This window comes from Gekko japonicus, unplaced genomic scaffold (assembly GCF_001447785.1).
Source record: "Gekko japonicus isolate JY-2015 unplaced genomic scaffold, Gekko_japonicus_V1.1 scaffold3468, whole genome shotgun sequence".
Lineage (NCBI taxonomy): Eukaryota > Metazoa > Chordata > Lepidosauria > Squamata > Gekkonidae > Gekko > Gekko japonicus.
This window is the reverse complement of record NW_015177122.1, coordinates 39,456-60,347: the sequence shown is the minus strand read 5'-3', so window position 1 is coordinate 60,347 and position 20,892 is coordinate 39,456. Positions and strand designations below refer to the sequence as shown.

The 20,892-nt window shown below is 49.0% G+C and overlaps 1 long non-coding RNA gene across 1 annotated transcript; it reads right to left on the bottom strand.

Annotated features, from left to right (window-relative positions):
• Nucleotides 1-3,606: 3,606 nt before the first annotated feature.
• LOC107124815 lies at nt 3,607-5,949 on the bottom strand. Its single transcript, XR_001482994.1, has 3 exons — nt 5,829-5,949; nt 4,109-4,234; nt 3,607-3,640 (listed from the first exon to the last, which is right to left on the bottom strand). It is a non-coding gene; the product is annotated as an uncharacterized LOC107124815 (long non-coding RNA).
• Between the last annotated feature and the right edge of the window lie 14,943 nt (nt 5,950-20,892).

Sequence of the window (20,892 nt, the reverse complement as noted above, 5' to 3'; positions counted from 1 at the left end):
GTCGAACCAATCAGATATCTAAAAATAGCACTAAAGCAACACCATAAGTCTTAACATGGCACCTTAAATGACTCAAAAATTACAAAGTAGGATCCTAGTTTCAGTAAGCTAAACACAGAAGCACAGACCACAGTCCCTAATCATTTATGCAAGTAATTTTGTGAATCATTCAGTACAGTGACTTCTATTGCATGCATAGAAAAGCTCTCTAGAATCATTGTTTTGCATGGTTTGCAGACAGCCTGGAGAGCGGGAGCCTTCCTGACTTCCTCAGGCAGGGCAATGCCTTAGGGTGGGGGCCACAACAGAGAAGGCACAGCTATAGGCAGTGGTTGATTTTGCCCATTTGCAGGTTGGCTCCTGCAGAAGGCCTCACACAGAGAAGCGAAGCTGTTGTGGTGGTGCATAATGGCAATCTCACAAAGATGAGGATCCAAGCCCATGAAGGGCTGTTCTGTTAAGAGCAGTTCTCTCAGAGCTCTCTCAGCCCCACCTCCCTCACCAGGTGTGTGTTGTGGGGATAGGAAAGGAAGGAGACTGTAAGCCACTCTGAGATATAAATCCGGCTCTTCTTCTTTGGGTCAGAACGGATTCTCTGCTGCTCTCGGCTCCAAGCCCTCTTGCTAATGCCCAGTTCTCAAGGCCAACCCAGTGATCCAGCTGCCTTGGTTCCACCACCTTGCTACAGTCCCCCAGCACTGAAACCTGGTCTTCTTCAGCACAGGGCCTGCTTCAGGCAGAGAGAAAGCTTGCTATTGCCGTCTCTGTGAAGAACTCAACAAAAGCATGCTTTTCGGAGGCCAGCCTGAGCTGTTTGCCTCTCCTCTCGCTTCAATGGCAGCCTTCAGAACAATCACTTATTGCTTGGAGCTTCTTCTTTTCAGTATCGATGATAGACCTGGACCTTTTTTCAACTGGGTCTAGACCCTCTCTGGAGTCATTCTTACGTGACACCCTTTGTCACACAAGAATGACAGCCAGTATGGTGTACCAGTTAGAGCTTCAGGCTAGGATCTGGGAGACCCAAGTTCAAATGCCATTCTGCCGGATAACTTGCCTGTGACTTTGGGCCCACTGCATCCTCTCAACCTTATAAAACATCCTAAGCCACTTGGGAGTTCCTGTTGGGGAGTTAGAGGGGGTACAGCTAAACTCCATACCCACCGGTTTAAAGGGAATCTTATGTTTCTTCTTAAAACAGGTGTCCCACGGGAGAAAGTCTTTGACAAGCTATGACAATTTCACCCACCCTCAGGATTCCCTTCATCACCTTCTTTGCTGAACAGCCTCTTCTCCCACCTACCAATGAATGGATGCCACAAGTTGCAGGTAGGTGGGGAAGCAGCGTGATGCCGTGTTGAAGGATAATCTTTTTGAAATGGGCATTAGGAAATCTTACCAGTTTGGGGGTCTGAATTACTCCCACCTAAAGGCTTTTGCTTCTAAAATTCTGTCTATGTTTCGGACAACGTATGTCTGTGAACAGCTCTTTTCTGTAAATGAATGTCAATAAATCAAAAGTACGTTCTCAGCATATGGATACACACCTAAACAGCATACTCAAGATTGCTACAGCACAGACATTGGCTTCAGATTTTAATGCAATGATTCAGAGAAAGAGGTGTCAATGATCAAAGACGATTAAATAAAGCAAATACACATAATGTTTCTATTCTGAGTAAAAAACCCCACCATTAATTGGGTTTCCAGAGCCCTTTCTGAAATTTATATCTCTGGTAGCTAGCATCACATTTTATGGCACACGTGGCCCAGACCAACAAAGTGATATTTATGTCAGATCCGACCCTCGTAACAAATGAGCTCAACACCTCTGAGCTAATGAGTTCCATGGTCTGGCTTCTTTGATGCACTTGAAGCAAGCCACTGTGGCTGAATCTCTTTCCACACTGTGACCATTAAAAAGTCTTCTATCCTGTGTGTGTTCTTAGATGGATATGAAGATGGCTACTCTGACTAAATCTCTTCCCACACTCCAAGCATTCAAAAGGTTTCTCCCCTGTGTGGGTTCTTAGATGTCTTTGAAGGTTGCAACTTTTACTGAATCTCTTCCCACACTCTGAGCATTCAAAACGCTTCTCCCCTGTGTGGGTTCTTCCATGATTTTGAAGAGCGCTACTATCACTGAATCGTTTCCCACACTGTGAGCATTCAAAAGGCTTCTCCCCTGTGTGGGTTCTTACATGAAGTTGAAGAGTGCCACTGCGACTGAATCTCTTCCCACACTCTGAGCATTCAAAACGCTTCTCCCCTGTGTGGGTTCTTACATGAAGTTGAAGAGTGCCACTGCGACTGAATCTCTTCCCACACTCTGAGCATTCAAAACGCTTCTCCCCTGTGTGGGTTCTTACATGAAGTTGAAGAGTGCCACTGCGACTGAATCTCTTCCCACACTCTGAGCATTCAAAACGCTTCTCCCCTGTGTGGGTTCTTACATGAAGTTGAAGAGTGCCACTGCGACTGAATCTCTTCCCACACTCTGAGCATTCAAAACGCTTCTCCCCTGTGTGGGTTCTTACATGAAGTTGAAGAGTGCCACTGCGACTGAATCTCTTCCCACACTCTGAGCATTCAAAACGCTTCTCCCCTGTGTGGGTTCTTAGATGATTTTGAAGATGGCTACTGCAACTGAATGTCTTCCCACATTGCGAGCATTCAAAAGGCTTATCCCCTGTGTGGGTTCTTAGATGCTTTTGAAGAGTGCTACTGCAACTGAATCTCTTCCCACATTGCGAGCATTCAAATGGCTTCTCTCCTGTGTGGGTTCTTACATGATTTTGAAGATGGCCACTGCGACTGAATCTCTTCCCACATTGTGAGCATTCAAAAGGCTTCTCCCCTGTATGGGTTCTTTGATGCTTTTGAAGATGGCCACTGCAACTGAATCTCTTCCCACATTGCGAGCATTCAAATGGCTTCTCCCCTGTGTGGGTTCTAACATGATTTTGAAGATGGGCACTGCGACTGAATCTCTTCCCACACTCTGAGCATTTAAAAGGCTTCTCCCCTCTGTGGATTCGTTGGTGCATTAGGAGCTGTGATCTGTATTTGAAGTAGTTTCCACACCAAGAGCATTTACATGCATTCATTATACTGTGCTTTGGAAAACATAGATTACTTTTTCCTCCCACAGAGAACGTCATTCCACTTCCTGAGCAAATAAATATCTCCTGCCCTGTATGAATCTTTTGGTGTTGAACAAGGTCTGATTTCCCTGAGAAGCTCTTACCACAGTCTGAGCAGTTATACCATTTCACTCCAGTATGTGTTCTTTGAAGTCTAAGGAGCTCTGCTCTATGAATCATGGTCTTTCCACACACCAGCCAGTGATGGGTCTTTTTTCCACTGTGCATTCGTAAATGGACATTATACTGGGACTGATCTGAGAAGTTCATTCCACACACCAAGCACTTGTGTGTTTCCTTCGCCATATGAATTGCTTCTTGGGAATCCCCCTCTTGGCAAGGAATGGGTTTACCCCTCTTCTGGATGACGTGGCTTCTTTTCTGCCTCTTAGGTCTAACTTGTTTTCTAAAGTTTCCTTTCGAGTCTTCATTCTTGATTTCATCCAGCGATAGAGGATGCAGTTCCTCATCCTCCTCATTCCTCTGACCATCCCCTGCTGAAATAAAGAAAGAGATCCTGTTAGAACCCACACAAAGAGAGGTCTGACCTGCACCTGAAATTCCATCCGCAATCCAAATATTACAGTGGCTTCTTCCCGTTGTATGCTAAAGTCTACAATAACATACACTTTAAAAGTACATGAAGCCTCCGGCATCAGAGATGCTTCGTTTATATAGTCCCCCATGTAACTTTTTTATTGTGAACTAAGGGCTCGTTTTTGACGGAACCTCTTTCCGCACTGTAAGCAATTACACGGTTTCCCTCCTAAGGGAATTTGTGTCTGTAAAATGATGTTCATTCTCTGACTGAAGGTCTTTGCCAAGGCCACCCTTTCCGTTTCCCTGGAGTGGATTCTTTGGTTAGGATGGAGGCCTTTGTCTCTTCTCCTTTTGATTGACCTTGGACTGGCATAGCACGGAAACCCCCTCCTCAGTAAGGAATGGGCTTATATCCCTCCTCTTACCTGCTTGGCTTCCCTCTTGCCTCTGGGGTCCATCTCCATCTCCAAAGTGTCCTTCGGCATCTTTATTCTTGATTTTTTCTAAAGAGAACCTCTGGAATTCTCCAGCTGTCTCCTCTACATCTGCTCCTGGAATAAAGAAAAAATTTCAACCATCACCCATGCAAGAAGCCAAGGCACCGGTCAGGGAGTACTCAGGAATGGGCATGCATTTCTGTTATTGGATCATCTTTCCTCCCAAACTGAGAAATCGGTCATATCTTACCCCTGCCAGGCCCTCGTGTAGAGCTGTTTTCATATTCTGTCTGTCCTTCCCCTCCCCAAACTCCCCATATGTATTTTAAGGGGGAAAGTGGCAAAAAAAATCCCCCCCCATTCCCATTTGACTTACCATACTTTTTGACTTTTGGTTTTCAGCCTCCCCAAAATTCATGTTTTCCGGGGGGAGGAGAGAAGCCAGGAGATCACCACATGAACCCCACAGTTCAAAGGGACCCTCCATAGTTTTTGGAAAAGTTGCCGTTTGTTGGGGGGGGGGCAGGTAATGACAGATGAGAAAACCAGCCTTGCAGTGTAGGGGCACCTTTCTCATGGTCAGAATCATTTTCTTGCTATTTCTGAGCAGTTCTCTGCACCTTAGCTGGGCATGTCTATTGCTTAACTTAGCCGTATCAGAATCATCCAGGCAGTTCTGCCTTTCCTAGAAGCACAGAGCAGCCAGTCTCTCCGGATAGAAGTGTGTTTTATTGTCAGCAAGAGAGAGACAGAAAACTGATTAGCAGGCATCAACGTCATCAACTCCTAACAGTAGAGTAAGGCCCTCTGGAAGCCCATCCCAGAGGAAAACGCAGTCTCAAAAAGTCCAGGTAAGACCCCAGAAGAGTTGGTCCTGTTCCATCCTCCCAAAGCACCTGAAGGACGCAGTGACCACACAGCAAGCGTGCAGATATGCACATGTTCAGCATGACTAGGGTGATGAGATCTAAACATGGGGAAGTGAATCTGGCAGACCCTTAGAGCAGTAGAGGGTTCTCATGGTTGTCAACGTTCTTCTATGGGGACAGGGGGAGATGGTGCTGGCCGGCCTTGGAAGAACTCGGGCATCGGGGCATGCTGAGTGGACAGGTATTCCTGGCTTTTCTCTGTGTTTGTGCTTTTCTTTGGCAGACGGTTTCCTCCCTCAAGGGGCTGGAAGGGAGTCAGCCTTTGGGAAGGAGGTCACTTGCCTCTTGGGGAAGACGGAGGGTGTCTACAGAGGCTTCTCTATCCTATTGTGGCTCAAACAAACAGGAATCTCTTCATTAACACAGAATCCCACTTCTTGGGGTGAGGACTGATTCCCATCACCACAGCAGAGGGTGCTGTGTGATTTGGCATTAGCCACTTGCCCTTGGGTGGCAGTGTTAACTGGTGGGACTACCCGCTGCAGGTCACCAGTGCAAGGTAGGACAGCTCCAAAGAAAACACTCAGACACATCTACAACAAATACTAAGGTCTGAAGGCATCCAGGCGACTGCTGTAGGAATGGCTTGGGTGAGGGCCACCACACTGGCCATGCTGAACCATTGTTTTCACTGCCACCCCCACCTCAAGGCCCCCTGTGGGGAGGAGGGGAGGTAGCCAGTCAGTCCTCAGAACCGCATGTTGCTTTTCAATATTTTGATTCATGCATTGTCCCAATGGCAGCAATTCACACGTTTGGCACCTATGAAAGGTCCTTACCCAGAGAGGCCACGCTCCTGTAGTTCTCCAGCATGACGTCCCTGTAGAGATCTCTTTGGCCAGGAGCCAGCAAGGCCCACTCGGCCTCGGTGAAATACACGGCCACCTCCTCAAAGGAAAAGGGAGGCTGAAAGGAAAAGCAGATTCCGTCTTCAGAGATCACTCCAGGCAGAGACTACACTGTCCACGGCGGCATTCTGGGAGGGTGCAGGATGAAGAGTTTGGCATGCATCAAGAGGGTGGGGTTCAGAACTTGTCTCTGCTCGGTCAGCAGGACCAAAAGCCTCCTTGAGAAAGAAGTGGGGACCTGACTTCTCCCAATCTTCCCCCCCTACCTGGACCAGAGTTGGAGCAGCCGTTTCCACTCCTCTGAAAAGACGACAGGTTGACAACATCTCTTCGCTGCCTGCAAGGGAGACAAAACTGGAAGGATAAAAACTGGAAGTTCATATTTTGTTGGCTCCGTTGAATTCTGCATCACCCATCCCCAGGGTTTTGACACCTTGTCTTCTTTACACTCAAGAATATTTGTAATAACCTTTAGTAAGGTGTCAGAGAGGTGGAAGAGAAGCATCAGCTACCCATGAGTTTTGACATAAATTCTGCCAACCCTTCTGTGAGACTTGAAAGGTGCCCTGTGCACCCTGGAGCTCCAAAGGCTGCAGCACCCCTGCTGGAACAGACCAAAAACCCAGGCAAGCCATTCTCCCACCTGCTGGGGCCTCCCACCTGTCCTGGAGTCCAGACTGGCAGGAAGAAAAAGAGGGGACCGGAAATCCTGCTGCATGACACATCACTATCACATCCAGCCCAAAACCCAGAATCTTTTTTTAGTGCATCAGCCAAGGCTCTGGAAACTTTAGGATACCACCAATGGGTTTCCAGGACACCTACTGATGCTCTGACTTCACATCCAGGTAGTCGGTGAGATGAGATATCAACATGACATCACAACCAACCCATGTTCCACCCCCGGTACCAGGCCATGGCCTGGCATCTGTAGTCCAGCATCCTCTTTCTCACTGTGGCCTGCCAGATGCCCCAGGAAAGCCTTTAAGCAGGGACACAGAACCCAAACTATTGCCCCCTACCAATGCGGTTTCAGAGGTACGCTGCCTCTGTATAGCACCCCTGGACTTCTTCGGTGGTTTCCCATGCGAGAACCAACCAGGGCTGACCCTGCTTAGCTCTGAGATCCGAGGAGACTGGGCGAGCCTCGGCCATCCAGGTCTGGGGGATGTGGACGTTCCATTTATTCACCTTGCCTAACAGAAGCACCCAGATTTCTCTTCCTTTCCTTTCTGAGCCCCCTTGAGACCCTCTAATGGAAGGGAGGTGAGATGTGCATATTTTACTTAATGTAAGTAAGAATGGAATTGCCATGGAATTGTGACCCCTTTAAAGTCAAGTGGCCATCACGACATCCTATGGCACTCTTGTGTCCCAGAATTCCATTCTATGTAGTCTGCAAAAGTGTTCCCCTTTTCTCCTGTCCTGAACCTTCTGCCCAACAACTTGGCCATGTTCCCTCATCCCATCTGGGCAGGAGGCTCCCTTACCACTTGACAGGGCATCTTGGGTATCCTCCTGGGCCTGCACCCTCTGACTTTCCTCTGACGGAGCTCCTTCTGCCTCAGAGAGCTTTGCTTCCATCTTCACAGATTGTCCCCACATCTGAAACAACAGCCAGGTAAGAGGAGGAGGAGGAGAAGGAGGAGGAGAAGGAGGAGGAGAAGGAGAAGGAGGAGGAGGAGAAGAAAAGGAAGAGGAGGAGGAGGAGGAGATTGGATTTATACCCCGCCCTTCATTACCCAAAGGTGTTTCAGAGTGGCTTACAAACTCCTTTCCCTTCCCCTCCCCACAACAGACACCCTATGAGGTAGGTGGAGCTGAGAGAGCTCTGACAGAAACTGCTCTTTTTCAAGAACAGCTCTGATCAGAACTACGGCTTGCCCAAGGTTATCCAGCCAGGTGTAAGTGGAGGAGTGGGGAATCAAATCCGGTTCTCCCAGATTAGAGTCCGCGCGCTTAACCACTACACCAAACTGGAATGGAAATACCTAGTGAAATATCTAGAGGTAGACATATCTAAGAAAAGATGGGAACAATACACTGAGAAATTATACTAAGGAGATGAAAGGATGACACATTCCTTTCCAGAAGAATCTTTTGAAGAAGAACCAACGGTTTTAGAAAGTAAAGGGAAAACTGCACTGAGAGCAATGGGGAGAAACAGATCACCAGGGGTAGATGGGGTATCAACAGAACTATTCGAAAGCACAGAGAAGGAGTCCCTCAAAATCTTCACAAAAGTATGCTAACAAAGATGGAAAACAAAATAATGGCCCACAGTCTGAAAACACTCACTTTACATTTCAATTCCGATAGAAGGAGGCATTGTATTGGAGCATAAAAGATAATTTATTTTAGAAGAAAATCAGTGTGTTTCATAGGTTATAGCAAAGGTTTCGACTTTATGGATCATGAAAAGCTATTGCTGGTTTTAAAAGAAATGAGTCTGCCACAAGAACTGTTTGCATTGATGTGCAACCTGTACTCTGAAGAAGAGGCCAGTCTTAGGACAGAAGATGTTAAAACAGAATGGTTTACAAACTGGCAAATATCTCAGACCATGATGTATTTTATCTCCATTTCTCTTCAATCTGTATGCAGAACATATCATAAGGAAAGCTGGATTTGATTTAGATGAAGGAGGAGTGAAAACTGGCTGAAGGAACAGTAACTATTTGAGATATGCAGTTGACACCACATTACTGGCAGAAAATAGTGAAGTCTTGAAACAACTACTAATGTAGGTTAAAGCAGGAAGCACAAAGCGGGTTTACGGCCGAATATCAAGAAGACAAAAGTAAAAACTAATTTGGAATTTCAGAAATGTACGGTTAATTAGGAAGAACTTGAAATTGCTCAAGATTTTCTGTTCCTTCGCTCCATCATCAACCGAAAGGGAGACAGCAAGCAAGAAATCAGGAGTCTGAGGCTGGGAAGGGCAGCCAAGAAGGAGCTAGAAAAGATTCTCCAGTGTAAGGATGTGTCGCTGGTGACCAAGATTGGCGTTTTCATGCCACAGTAGTTCCCCTTACTATAGGTGAGGGGGAAGGAGGAGGAGGAGCAGAAGAATTGGATTTATATCCTGCCCTTTACTTGGAGTCTGAGAGCAGCTTACAATCTCCTTCCCTTCTTCTCCCCACAACAGACATCCTGTGAGGTAGATGGGTCTGAGAGAGCTCTGAGAAAACTGCTCTTGAGAGATCAGCCACTGACCCAAGTTCACTGCATGCTGAGGCGTGGGGAATCAAACATGGTTCTCCAGACTGGAGTCTGCCGGTCTTAACCACTACACCAAACTGGCTCCTAGCTGTGGTACTGGAGGAGAGTTTTTATGGATACTGTGGAGCACCAAAAAGACAAATCAGGAAGGAAAAGAAGGAGACCAAACATGGGATGGATTGACTCAATCAAGGAAGCCACGGCCCTCAGTTTGTAAGACCCAAGGAAGGCTCTTAACAAAAGGACATTCTGGAGGACATTAATTCATAGGGTCACTACAAGTTGGAAGCAGAAATATCTGACAGGAAGCCTTAGGATAAGGGCACTGCTTGAACTGAGTGCATGAAAACCCCTCACCTGCTCTGCCTGCCTCTTCTCTTCTGCCTGACTCAGGAGGAAACCTTCGGCCAGGGCCACCGCCTGGGAACTGGTCCCTGGTCTGCATTCTCTGACCCAGCATTGCATGTCCTGGGGCAGGACAGCCAGGAACTGCTCCAGGATAACCAGGTCCAGGATCTGCTTCTTGGTGTGCCTCTCCGGCTTCAGCCAGTGGTTGCAAAGTCCATGGAGCCGGCTGCAAACCTCTCGGGGCCCATCGGCCTCCTGGTAACAGAACTGCCGGAAGCATCGACTGCGTGCATCTGTGGTCATAGTGTCCTCAGTCAAGATCTCTGGCACAGCTCTTTCCCAAAATTCAGCAGCACTCCCTGCTTCAATGGGATGGGGACTTTTTCTCGATCTCTTGCCAGTTCCAGGGCCTTCTGGGTCCTCCTCTTCCATCTCCTTCCCCTTTCTCTTGGGTTGCCTCTGACTGTGGAAAGACACTTTTATTCACTTGCCTATGAAGAGGGAAAGATATCAAAAAGGCAGAAAGAAACCACAAGAGAAAGGAGTTATATCACTGACCCTGGACAAGAGACAACGTAAGTGGTTCAGAAGGAGTGTCCGTGTTGTAGGTTGCAGATCAGGATTAACATCATTGGGTTATATTAAGTATCAAGCTTTTTACGTTATGCTTGTTTGGTCCTTCAGGAAAGAAAAACATCTCGGGCTCTTTAAAAATCTACAGTGGATGTTATGAGCTTGGCCTCCAGTATGGGGACCAGTCTGTCCAGTGGGTGCAGGTAAACTGGAGCCCAGGACAAAGCACCTGGGAAGGGCTTAACCGCTGCAAGAGTTCCTCCATAGGCCAGAAGGGCTGGACAAGAACTCTGACCAAGCAGCCAGCCCCTCCAGGGGAAGGGGCAGAGGGGCCTCTCCAGGCCAGGGCACAGGGGCTGCTGGGGCGAACAGGAGCAGGAGGAGGCAGGGATGGGGCAGAGGTCCTCAACTGCTTCCTGGCTGCTGTGGTGAAATGGCTAAGAGTGAACAAATTGAAACTGAGCAGCCACAGTGACACGGAGACTAGACTAGATCAATGCCCTGTACATTGCATTAAATGAATCCAGAAACTCCAGCTAGTGCAGAATGCCAGGGCTCGGCCATTGTCAGGAGCCAGATGAATTACTGCCCTTCTGCAGTCCCTCTGCTGGCTGGCCTGGACAGGGGCCTTCTCCCTTCTGGCCCCCACGAACGGTCTGCCTGAGGGGGTCAGGAAGGCCCCCACTCGCCTGTCTCTTCCCAGACTAAGCAAAACGGAATCCTTCAAGAGGGCTTTTCTAAGGAAACAATAGTGTGGCACTGGAGAAAAGGCTTCACAAGGTTAACTGGGTACATCTTTAGGACACGGGGTCGTCTGAATGAGTGTTTAGTTTGCTGTGAGCTGGATCCTGCTATGCCAGGTTAACAGTGATGCTTTCCTTCGACACTGTTTCTCGGGTTTCTGGTCAGTCCTCCGACCCAAATTCTGTTGCATAGTTTATTGAACGTAGTGATTGTACAGCGTCCCACTAAAAGCCGGACTACAATGAATGTAAATAAATAAAATAAGGTCAAGAACCCCTCCCCGGGAAACTGCAGATGGGGGGGGGAACACCGACCAAAAGGCGAGGGATTTGGGCAGACAGACCCTCGGCCCGAACGTTTCCACCCCTGGGATCTCTTCCTGGGCCTCCCTCCCAACTCCCTGGCGGAGGGTTTACTTCCATTTCCAAAATTCAGACTCTCCCTTTCAGACCCTTCCAGGAGGGGCCCCAACGGGACTCACAAAGGAAAATATCCGTCAGAAGATCACACGTGTCAAAACGACTGATCACACACACACCCGGCAAGCCATAGGAGAGCGGAGCTTCGGTCTTCCCAGACTGAGATTATGACTTACTCGAGAGAAGACCTTCCCAGGATCCGGGTGCAAAGGTTCTTCTCCGCTGTTGCACCCCCCGGAAGCCCTCCCTGTTCTCCTTCCCCATTCAGAAGGGAACCTTTTTCCCGCTTGTTCGGCCTCTCTAGCCAAGAGCTCGGCTGCTTTAACCCTTTCAGAGCTGCAGGAACAAGAAAGAGGAGGCTCCTCCCGCCCTCCCCGTCGGGAGCAGCAGCGCCCGGACACCCCACCCCCCACTGTGTTGGGTTTCGAGGGGGGGGGTCCCCCTTCTGCATGGGGCGCAGTTTTGTTCCAAGGGGGACCCCGCCTGCTGCAGAGGGGCAGGATCCGATTGAGCCCTCTTCCGTGGACTTGGTGGGACAAGGACCTGCCTGCTTACTGGAACCCTGTGGATCCTTTCTCGGGGGCTCCTGACGCTCCATGCAGAGAGGCTGGGGAGACTCCTTTGGGGGGGGGGGGAATCGGACTCCCGGCCTGCACGGGCGAGACTTCCAGCCGCTCATTAGGAGGAGGCCGCGGCTCTGATGGCAGGGACAGATTTGCGGTGCTTCTGTGTCGTAACATAAAGGTAAAGATAAAGGTGCCCTTGCTCGAAAGCCAGTCGAGTCCGACTCTAGGGTTGCGGTGCTCATCTCCGTTTCAAAGCCGAAGAGCCAGCGCTGTCTGAAGACGTTTCCGTGGTCATGTGGCCGGCATGACTAAACACCAAGGCGCACGGAACGCTGTTACCTTCCCACTGAAGTGGTACCTATTTATCTACTTGCAATTTCTTGCTTTCAAACTGCTAGGTTGGCAGGAGCTGGAACTAGAGACGGAAGCTCACTCTGTCATGCGGCACACTCGGGTCTGGAACTGCTGAACTACCGACCTTCCACAGCCTGTAGTTCAGCGTCTTAACCACTTGAGCCACCGCAGCTCCTTGTAAGAACATACCAGAAGCCAAATGTTGGATCAGGCCAATGGCCCATCCAGTCCAACACTGTCACACAGTGGCCAAAAAGACCAGGTGCCATCAGGAGGTCCAACAGTGGGGCAGGACACTAGAAGCCCTCCCACTGTGCCCCCCCCCCCAAGCACCAAGAATACAGAGCATCACTAGCCCCAGACTGAGAGTTCCTATCTATACTTTGTGGCTAATAGCCACCGATGGACATCTGCTCTATATGTTTACCCAATTCCCTCTTGAAGCTGTTGAGGTTTGTAGCCACCACCACCACCTGTGGCTGTGAATTCCATGTGTTAATCACTCTTTGGGTGAAGAAGTACTTCTTTTTAGCCCTTCTAACCCAACTGCTCAGCAATTTCATTGAGTGCCCAGGGAGTTCTTGTATTGTGAGAAAGGGAGACAAGTACTTCTTTCTCGACCTGCTCTGTCCCATGCATAATGTTATAAACCTCAGTCATGTCACCCTTCAGCCGTTCAGATTCAATAGATGTGGCTATTTCAGGCTCAAAAAGCTTCATTTCCCTGCCCCACCCCTCCCTTCCCCATCTGCGGGACTCCCCTTGGTGTCCCCTAGGCACAGCCCCCCCCCACACACCTGGTGTGACAGTGACCTCCCAAAGCAGGATGCTTCAGACATCAGACTCAGAGAGCTGGGAGACTAGGGCTTAATGCCTCACTGTAGAGCACTTTGATTGACAGGCTTCTTTCAGATTGGTCAACGCCAGCTGAGGGAAGTTTTCTAAAATCTTGTGAATTTGGTCAGAGAAGCGGTCAGTCCTCCTTTGGACACTTTGTCTTGGCAGTTGCCAGTCAGGAGGAGTGTGTGTGTGTCAGTCTGAGGGAAACAAGACAGGTCACTTGAGAAGTGAAAGGACACAATGCCTCGCTTTTACTGCACACCAACACCTTTGTTGGAAAAGTTCAGAAACCAGAACTTAACATCTAAGTGTCAGCACTTGCTGAATCCCATTCCTTCACTGTCTCCAGAACTGGGGTTTACTTTTACAAGTTGGTGGAAACTGCCAGCCTATCCAAACAGAAAAGGCTTATCACTCCTAGGAAAAGGAGGGTATTCCTTACCCAGTTAGTCAGAGGGTTCAACTCAGAAGGGACCTCTGGTTTGAGATGTGAAAAGGGGAACGGTCTTAGGCCGGGGTCACACTGGGGGCTTGGCACGATATGGTGCCGCCTCCAACTGAACTGGTTTAAAGTGTTGCAGGAGATGTCAGCTGCTGCAGGTTACCCACGGAGGCATCCTGTGGTAAAGCATCTACATTATTGCAACGCCTCAGTCACGGACCACACTGCAAAAAAAAAAAGTTCAAAAATTCATGCACATGCACTCTCATGCACTGTGTCGGGCCAAACTCTCCATGTGATCACGGCCTTAGACTCCTCAAGAGTACAGAAAGGGCAAGTTATAATCCCCAAAAGGGAAGTATTGATATACAGGAAGAAAGTTTATTGATTTATCTAATTTGATTTATATCCCGTCCTCCCCACCAAAGCAGGCTCAGTTCTGACTTCCAGGAAACTAAGATATTTTTATGGAACTTTTTAAAGACCCATTGTTGCTGAAAGAAATCTACAAGATAAACCAACCTCTCACAGTAAAGAACTGAGTCTCTTAGAATTTAAGTTTCTATCATACTCGGTGTGATGTCCACTGTCCAGGACAGATCCAACAATATCTCAGTCACACTCTCAGGCAAGGTTTAATCCAGTTTATTCCACAAACCTTGTGCCAGCTATCACTGCACCAAGGACGTGCTAAAATTCCAAACAAGTAGACGACTGATTAAAAACCCACAGTGCTAATACCCTGCAGGTGGACATAACAAACTCCAAGCGATCTTAAAGACACATTACACCACACTCTGTTGCCCATTCAATAAAATCAGTCTTCTTGTTCCAACTTTCCTTTGTGTCAAGTGCCATTTCCAAAGGGTTATACAAGAGAAGAGAAGAGTTTGGATTTATACCCCGCCCTTCACTACCCAAAGGAGTCTCAGAGCAGTTTACAAACTCCTTTCCCTTCCCCTCCCCACAACAGACACCCTGTGAGGTAGGTGGGGCCGAGAGAGCTCTTGACAGAAACTGCTCTTTTTCAAGAACAGCTCTTATCAGAACTACAGTTTGCCCAAGGTCATCCAGCCAGGTGCAAGTGGAGGAGTGGGGAATCTAACCCAGTTCTCCCAGATTAGAGTCCGCGCAGTTAACCACTACACCAAGAGGTCTCCGGCTGAATTACAGTAAAACACTGGCCTGGACAAAAGCCGAATAACATCTTTAACACTCGGTGGGACACAAAGAAAGTTATGAGTGTATAATTCAAACACGTTACTAAGAGGCTGCTCAGTCAAAGTGGTGAAAAGTGTTTTGGCGGGAAGAAAAGGAGCAGGGGTCCATCATACCTGGATTGGGATTGGGTTTGGGAATTGCTCCCTTTCCATGTTGGGGAACGTGGGGTTGGACCCTTTATGGGGGGGAGGAAAGCATGTGACTCGTGCAGGGGGGTGGGGGCTGGGAGTTTGTGGGAACAGGGTGCCCCGGCTTGGCTTTTTCCCATCTTTGCCCCTCACCCTTTGGGGGGTTTGGCATCCACCCTCATAGGTTTAGGAGAGGGAGGGTGTCAGGGTGATGGAGAATTTCATCTAACACCGCCTAGAAGGAATAACCCTTCCTCATTTCAGTAATATTCAATATTCCCAGTTGTGGCTGTTACTGAATATAGAGACTGGGAAGGGAATTTCCCGACACATCAATAGCCTGGGAACAGTGTTCCCTCTAAGCTGAGTTAGTGTGAGCTAGCTCACCGTTTTTTAGCCTCTGACTCACACATTTTTGCCTTAGATCAGGGAGGATGGTTCCAGAGCAAACTCATTTATGCAGCAGCCAAATCGCTCCCCCACAACTTTAATGCCAGTAGCTCACAAAGTAGAAATTTTGCTCACAAGACTCCACAGCTTAGAGGGAGCATTGCCTGGGAAGTATATTTGCATCTCAGGAAGCAATCGATGGGGTACTTAGAGAAGGGGCATCCGCACTATGTCAAGGTGGGGTATCGACTCCTTCTTTCACTCAAACTGTTTTGATAATGAAAACGGCAAAGGGAGTATTGTATATCTTACGTTTAAATGTTTTGTACCTAATATATTTCTACATACCTGTATTATAGAACAGTGATTTTTTTAAAAAGCCTTCTGACAAGGAACCTCACTAAAAACCCCTGAGTAAAAGTAGCAGTCAAGGGGAAATTGGACAGGTTCGCTGAGGGATTGAAATGTCAGGAAACACAGAGTAGGAATAGATGGACAGCTCTCACAGTGGAGGGAAGGAAGAGGAGAAGGAGGAGATTGGATTTATACCGCGCCCTTCACTCGGAGTCCCACCTCCACAGCCAGCATCCCACCCCCTCCCTGCTACGCTTAGAAGAGCTGGACACTGGTAAAGCCCAGCCAGAAATGTGAAAAGGTGACATAGCAGCTCAAGTGGGCTTGGGAGGGGAGACTTGAGAGGGTTGGGCAGTGAGGGGGGCAGGGCTCATTTGGCGGGGGGGGGTGTCACCCTCAAATCTCCCCCCTCAAGGCTACAGGCCTGAGTGGCAAGTTTGCAGATGGCACAAAATTATTCTGTGAAAACCTCCCAGACAACCTCCACAAGTTGAGTGAGTGGGCGACAATGTGGCAAATGAAGTTCAGTGTTGGAGGTAAGTGTGAGGTGATGGACAGTGAGACCAAAAAAAAAATAAAAATCACAACTTCAGGTATAGGCCAATGGGGTCTGATGTTGCTGAGACTGAGAAGGAAAAGGATCTCGGGGTCGTGGCGGATACACCCAATGCACTGCAGTGGTGAAAATGGTCAACTCTGTGTTAGGAATTATTAAGAAAGGGACTGGGGAAAAAGTGGCAGATATTATGTTCCTTTGTAGATCTATGCTGTGGCCTCATTTGGAATACAGTGTGCATTTCTGATCACCATATCTCGAAAAGAAGAAGAGTTGGTTTTTATACTCCACTTTTCACAACCCGAAGGAGTCTCCAAGCAGCTTACAATAACCTTCCCTTCCTCAAAGACACCCTTTGAGCAATGTTCCCTCTAAGCTGGGTTAGTGTGAGCTAGCTCACAGTTTTTTAGCCTCTGGCTCACATATTCTTGTCTCCGCTCAGGAAGGGATGTCTCCAGAGCAAACTAACTTATGCAGTAGCCAAATCACGTGCTCACAACTTTAATACCAGTAGCTCACAAAGTAGAATTTTTGCTCACAAGACTCCAGAGCGCTAGGGTGTCACCCACATGCAGACGACACCCAGCTCTATCTGTTGTTGGGCGGCCAGTCAGACTCCCATCTTGAAGATCTGGACCTGGCACTGCTAGCCATGGCTGGATGACTGAGCCGACTGAAATGGAATCCGACAAAGATGGAGGTCCTATGCCTGAGTCAGAGCGGTCCGAGGGTAGGGAATCCCACTTCCAACCTTCGATGGGGCGCCATTGGTGCCAGTGCCAGAGGTTAGGAGTTTGGGAGTGTTCTTGGATGCCTCCCTAAAGATGGAGGCCCAAGTAGCAGCCGCTGCAAAATCAGCCTTTTACCATCTTTGGCTGATTAGGCAGTTGGTTCCCTTCCTCAAACGCAATGACCTGGCATCAGTGATCCACGCGATGGTCACCTTGAGACTGGATTACTGTAATGCCCTCTACATGGGGCTGCCCCTGTCCCAAATATGGAAGCTGCAGCTAGTGCAGAATGTGGCGGCCAGGCTGTTGTTGGGTCTCCCTATGCGGGAACACATCCAGCCTGGGCTAAAAGCACCACACTGGCTGCTTATAGCGTACTGAATTAGGTTCAAGGTGCTGGTACTTACCTACCAGAAACGAGCAATCTGTCAGCTTCGTCCAGGCTGAGTGGGCTGAAGCGCTCTAAACCCGGTGTCACGATCCGAGGCGACCCCGGGGGCTGAATACCCCGTAGCCGTGTTGAAGGGGAGGGGAAAGGAGGAAACGAATGCCTCAGATGAAGAAGTGCTGGGGTTCCGTCACACCCAGCTAGCTTCTGCAGACTGATCTCGTCTCTCTCTCGGTTGCTCCTGAGATCTGTCTTCCAATCCTCCCCGGCACTCTTTAGTTTCCTCCTTAAATACCTCTTCACCCCCTCCCTTGTACCACCCCTCCTTGTGATGCCGAAGCTTACCGTCTAGCTCACCCGCCCATCACCGTGCCCTCCTATCCCAAGTTACTTCCGCTCAGAAGCCCGCCTCCCTGTATAATGTTGTGTTATGGGAGGGAGTGCCCATTTCCGGTTTGGGCCCGCCTCCAGCGTCTGCGTCTTCAGCGTGTCTCCCAGGTAAGTCTAGAACCTGCCACTTGTCTCGCTCCTTTAACCGGGCCCTTCCCCCTTCTTGTCCCGTGCCTGTCTGTTCCCCCGACATCTTCCCTTCCCAATACCCCCGGCCCCATTGTGGGTGTTGAGGGAGGAGTTTGCTGGTCAGGGGGTTACCTGGCCGACCTTTCCCCCCTGTGACTTGCGAGGAGCTCGGCGCCGGTAACACCAGTCCCACCGCAGCAGCCTGTGAGGCTGCGGAAGAGCCCGCGGCGAGACACCCGGTAACGAAGACTTGCAAGGGGCCTCGAGTTCACTCACTGTCTCAATCGTGGCTGCGAGGTCGCGGCGGAGCATCAGGACTTTATCTGCGAAATAGCTCGCAAAAGCCTCACAGCCAATATCCAATTCCCTATCATTTCGCCTGCCCTGTGGCAGGTCTGTCAAAGACCGAATCATGCTAAATAATTGGGCCAGGCGTGAGCTCGCAGATGCAATCTCAGCTGCAAAGAAATCCTTCTTAGTAGCCTTGGCTGCCATCTCATAGGATCTCATAAACGTCCTATAGGATGCTCTTGATGCCTCGTCGTGAGCACGATGCCACCGTCTCTCTAGTCGTCTCAGTTCTCGCTTCATCAGCCGCAGCTCCTGGGTATACCAAGGAGCCCGCCGCAGACGAGTCCGGAGAGGACGCCTGGGAGTGATCTCGTTGATGGCTGTGGAGAGCCGGACTTTCCAGTCCTCCACCAGCTCATCCAACAAGCCACCAGGGGGCCTCGGATCCCGCAAAGCCCTCTGAAGCCGCAATAGGTCCATCTGGCTTCGTGGGCGAGCATAAATCTGCTCACCTACAACAGGTCAGGGTGGAACATTCAGACGGGCCTTCAGGGCCAGGTGGTCGGACCATGGCACTGCCTCAGCAGAAATCTGATCCACCTCCACCCCTGCCGCAAAGATCAAATCGAGCATGTGACCAGCCCGATGTGTGGGGGCCGATACAAACTGTGAGAGTCCCAGCGCCACCATGGATGACACCAGGTGCGTAGCCCGGCCGGAGGTCGCGTCCTCGGCATGGACGTTGAAATCACCCAGAACAATCAGTCTAGGGTGATCCAACGCCCAGCCTGATACAGCCTCCAGCAGGGACAGCAGGCTACTGGCCGGTGCATTAGGCAGTCGGTACACCAGCCAGATCACCACACTCTCCACAGCCTCCAACATCACGCCGACACACTCTAAGCCTGCGATCTCCATGGCCGGGAGTGCCCTGAAGGAGTAAGCCTCCCGAATGAAAAAAAGCCACTCCCCCCCAACCCCCTAGTCCGTGATATTGAAGGACCGAATAACCGGGGGGGGGGGCAAGCTGGGTGAGAGCTACTGTCTCCCCCTCCCTCACCCAGGTCTCGGTCACGCACGCCAGGTCCGCCTGACGTTCCATCACAAAGTCCCGAAGGGTTGTGGTCTTGTTGCTAATGGACCTGGCGTTACACAGCACCAATGACGGAGGGGGGTCATCAATCCTGGCCCCACTGCCAGCCACCCTTGGGATGAGCCGTAGGCTGGAAGGACGCCGAGCCATTTGCAGAATTGTCTGCCTCGTCTGTCCCCTCCACAGACCATTCTCCTTCTTCCTTGTCAGACCCTTTTGCCACTGCAGACACAACAGACAAAGTGTCCTCATGGTCTTCACCTGACTCTTGCAAGCCTTGATCTCTTAACACTGTTCTTGGCCTCTTTGCAGGGGGCAATCTGACTAGTGATTCCTCCCTGTCTTCCCTGGGTCTGACACTGGATGGCCTGTGAGATGTGAATCTGCGCTTTTTCCTGTCCATCTCATTAGAGAATGAAGAGGCGTCTGAAGAGGGATGCCCTGCAGCAATGTTCTTATATTTGCCACATCCCCTCTGCTGCTTTGATCCTCCTCCTGAAGAAGAGTATGGACTCATCTCTCTCTCTCTCTGGCACGTTCTGAGTCCTCCCTATCTGATATTTGAGGTGGGGCTAAGAAAGGCTGCTGATAGTATGGCAGCCATGGATTCCAGACTGAAAAAAGAAGAAACTGTGAGGTAACTGCGCTAGAGAATATTTAAATAACAATCACAAAATTTATACAAAAATATGTACAAAAAATCTACATATATAAATGCACAAAGGCAGTTGAAAATGGTGTAATTGACGATGATCTCCGGAATGTTCCATCGTTTCGATACTATTCTTCTTCTGAATGTGGATGAAAGCAGCAACTCTTGATCTGTTATTTCAACAGGTACGTATCAAAAATTTCAATAATTTTCACCATAACATAGTTGCAAGAGATTCTCTGAAAGAATGTTCCTAGGACAAAGTACTTGTATAATGCCTCGTAACAAATGAACAACACCTCTGAGCTAAGGAGTTACGTTGTTTGGTTCTTTGATGCTCTTGAAGATAGCTACTGTGACTGAACCTCTTCCCACACTCTGAGCATTCAAAAGGCTTCTCTTCTGTGTGGATTCTTAGATGCTTTTGAAGTTAGCTACTCTGACTGAATCTCTTCCCACATTCTGAGCATTCAAAAGGCTTCTCCTTTTGTGAGTTCTGTGGCAGAATTTGGAGTCCTTCAAATTTTATTGTACGGTTAAAGACCAGCATAGATCGAATACTACCCCCCCCAAAAGTGAAAATTGATATTAGTAAAAAATAACACAAACTAAAATAGACAATAATACAAATCATAATATAAATGGGCGGTATTTACATAAACCCTGATAATGAAAGCAACCGGCGGATTTTATAGTCTGTTGAACAAAATGTTGCAACTGATGTTGTAGTTAGATTTGTGTCTTCTAGGAGTAACCTAACATATCCCAAGCTTGTTCTTCAAGGTATTCCATTGATCAAAGGAGTGGTGGTCTGTATGCGACCATCTTGATAGAAAACCTAAAAGAACGTCTCAATTTCTCCTTCACTGCAGGGGCAAAACCTTTTCCCATGGGGGATTCTATTAAACCACCCCTCTAAAAGAGCAGAGGGGAGTGCAGCAGACCTTGCAAGTGTAAAGGCCCTCTTGTGACTAGGCACCTCCAAGAGGGTCAGATAGCCAGCCGGCTTGACTATATATCTGGTGTTCAGAGGGAACAAGAAAGTAGGGACCCTCCCTAAATCAAGCTGGCGGTCAGTGTCCAATATCCTTTGTTTTTGCCAAATCAAGGCCCATGGTTAAAATCATGGAAGGTGAAAAGTCCAGGCTCGCAAGTCTGCAAATG